We start from the raw sequence: 3,446 nt of genomic DNA, 5'->3' as shown, positions 1-3,446 counted from the left end.
CTTCCCACATTTACTTTAATTAAAAGATTTAACAGATTAGGAATCTTTGAAAAATTAATTGAGTACAGAGCACTGCATGGACTGAGCAGACTAAGATTAGAGAACTTTAGTTTTTGTAATGTTTACTGCTAAGGGAACAGCTGTAGTGAGTACTTTTTTTAAGTTTACTTTTTTATTTTTCAGAGACATAGAAAACATGTGGAGGCAAGGTAGGGGACCGGGCAGAGGGAGTCAGAGACATAGAATCCCATACTCAGTGTGGTACCTGACGCAAGGCTCAAGTCAGTGAACTGTGAGATTATGACCTGAATTGAAATCCTTACCTGGGAGTCAGACACCCAGGTGCCAAACTTTCTTACTTACATATCCTTTTGGAAATATCAGTTATAACATCTGAGGTGACACAATTAACACTTATGCCTTTTTTTTCTTCCTCTCCTAGAACAACCTTCCTGGGAAAAGCTAAGTGTAGGGCACTTAGGCTGCCTTTTGCAGAAGTCTATGTGGTGAGAAACTGAGGCATCCAACCAAAAGTCATGTGAAAGAGCCACTCTGGTCAAGCTTTCAGAAAACTGTAATTACCAGCTGAGATGCTGACTACAACCACACACACAAGAGTCAGAACCCCTCAGTTAAGCCATTCCCAAATTCTCAAATCACATACATTATAAAAGACAAATATTCCAAATATATCAGCATTTACATTAAAAGAACTGAAAAGACAATTGAAAAAAAAAAAAAACAAACCCAAGACAAAAACATATAACATAGATATAGGCTACATAAAGTATAGATGCTTAAATATAAGGATATAAAAGGGAAGAAAGTAAAATGACAGGAGGAGACTTCTAGTTTCTGGTTCAGATTTAAGAAGCTTTGAAGTTCTCACTCTTTACAAACAAGTAAAAAACTTAATAAGCTGAATCAACAACTCTTTACAGATCTGATGGAGAATGAAGTTCATGGGGGCAAACTGCTGCCTGCAAAATCAGAAGAGCATCTCAGGGACAAAGAGAATAAAAANCAGGCTCTAATTTAAATTTTTTATCAGAACCTAATCAACTTAGAGGGAAATCCAAACTCTAGCCCAATACAGACTTCCATGTGGGGGAAAGGGTAATAATTCCAGTCCTAACCATCCTGCCCCTCCCTACCTACAGAATACTAAACAGCTATTTACAAAAGTTCCTTTCATCAACATATTATACCCAAGTTTCAGAGATAAATCCAAAGCATAATGAACAACAACCAACACAGTATGCAGACAGAGTGGAAACATGAGGCTCAGATTTAGCCAGGAACTTGGAATTACCCAAAGAAACATTTAAAGTAATTACAATTATTATGCTAAGAGCTCTCTGCAAGTAGAGAAATTAACTTCAAAGAAAAAACAAAAAAGAAACACTAAGGATCAAACACCCTATAGTAACAAGCAAAAATGCAGATGATCGGCTCACTGGTAGATAAGACACAGCTAAGGAAAGAACTTCTAAGGTTAAATAAATATATGTCAAGAGAAACTTCCAATACTGGAAAGCAAAATGTTAAAAAAAAAGAATGAGTACTCAAGAATTGTAAAACTACAAAGCCACAGTGAGAAATATCAGAATGCCAAGAAAGGAAGGATTAGGGTATTTAAATTTAAAACAGTTAACAACTGAGAATTTTCTCTAAAGTAATGTCACTATTATTCTCATTTTTAAAAAGTGAAACAGTCAAGTCCACAATTCCAAGTAGAGTTTAATATGAGAAGTATTGGTGGTTCAGTGGTAGAATTCTCGCCTCCCAAGTAGAGTTTAATACACCTCTCAACTACTAATAAAACAAATTAAAACAAGGCTACACAGGGCTAAAACGAGCAAATCAGAGAACTCTAGATGCTGGCGANAGGCTACACAGAACATCTGAAAAACATAATGAGCAAATGGGAAATAACTGACAAATTTATAATGAAATAAATCAACTTTTCCATGTTCTCTTATATTCCAAATTACTATATGCTGGGCAACGTATCAAGCCTCAACAAATTCCTAAACACGGACATCACTGAGAACATACGGTCTATCCATTAAGGGATTAACCTGTAAGCCAGTGACAAAAAAAGCTAACAGAAAACTTCCAAATGACTGAATATGAGGCAATACATTTCTAAATATATTCTCTTTTTTTCCCTTAATATATTCTTCTTAAAAAATGTTTATTTTGAGAGAGAGAGCGAGAGANCGTCAGTGCGCTGGGCTGGAACTCATGAACTGTGAGATCATGAGCTGAGCTAAAATCAAGAGTCAGGCGCTTAAAGGCCCTCCTAAAAATATTCTTAGGTTAAATATCACCACACAAATGTTCAAATAGTTTAGCAGAATGACAAATGCATTAACGCAAATGCATTAAAAGCTGTGCTTTATGATTTGGCAAAATTAAAGTCTAAAATGCATGTTTTGGAATGCATCAAAACTGAAAGGGAAGTAATAAACAATTGCTTAAATTTCCATACTGAGAAACCAGAAAATACAGAGCAATGGAACCCAAAGAAAGCAAAAGAATAAAGATTAGATAATAAAAATACCCTAATGTAAAAAGAAACTTCATATTCCAAGCCAATGCTCTGCAAAGCTTTACTTTGCAAAATGTAATGAAACTTAGCCCCCCTACAAAACTGAGCAATGAAAGGAAATGCATATTATGACTTTCAGAAATAAAGAATTAATGTATTAACTATTTTCCATTAATCAAATGGAAATACATTTCCATTAATACAAATTCTTTCACAGAAAAGAATGATTGTATCAATATAAGCCAGCATTAAACTTTGATACCAAAATGTAGGTTGCCCAGTCATCTGGGCATCTAACTGTTCATTATGGTTCAGGATGTGGGATCAAGCCCTAAATTGGTCTCCATGTTCAATGTGGAACCTGTTTAACATTTTTTCTATCTCTGTGTCCCTCTCCCCTACTCACACGCTCTCACTCTTAAATGAAAATACTAAGTAAGTAAAAGTAAAATAAAATCTGGCTTGAGCCTTTTACACATTATTTTACTTACTGTCATTTAAAGATATAGATGCTGGTAGTTCACAGATCTCTTATTCATAGAGGCTATAAAAATGCAAGCAGGGCTTGGAGTTGTGAGGCCTTTGTAGTGCAACTCTGACTTTTCCTTCTATTACCGGGGATATAACATAGAGACACATGGCTTTGTGGTAAGTATTTGAATGATTAACTAACTAATGGCAACTGGCCTTAAATGACAAAGCACAGATTCCCATCTGAAATTGGTGGCTGACATTCACTGATAGCTAATTGCTGTAAAATGGGAGACTGGGTCTAATGTGAAAAATTTGGAGAAGCCCAAAAGCCAGATATTTATGTGAAATATTCTGATTTTGAGTTGCTGGCAACTAATGAAAAAACATTTACAACACTCAGCCAAAAATAGATCTGGGA

General features: G+C 35.3%; 1 protein-coding gene across 1 annotated transcript in view; it reads right to left on the bottom strand.

Annotated features, from left to right (window-relative positions):
- Positions 1 to 3,446, bottom strand: part of LOC144245678 (ubiquitin carboxyl-terminal hydrolase 9X-like) — a 137,960-nt gene that overhangs the window by 133,772 nt on the left and 742 nt on the right.

Source organism: Crocuta crocuta, unplaced genomic scaffold (genome assembly GCF_008692635.1).
Source record: "Crocuta crocuta isolate KB4526 unplaced genomic scaffold, BGI_CrCroc_1.0 scaffold2088, whole genome shotgun sequence".
Classification (NCBI taxonomy): Eukaryota; Metazoa; Chordata; class Mammalia; order Carnivora; family Hyaenidae; genus Crocuta; species Crocuta crocuta.
Note: the sequence above shows the minus strand (reverse complement) of the source record. Positions and strands in the feature narration are given on the sequence as shown.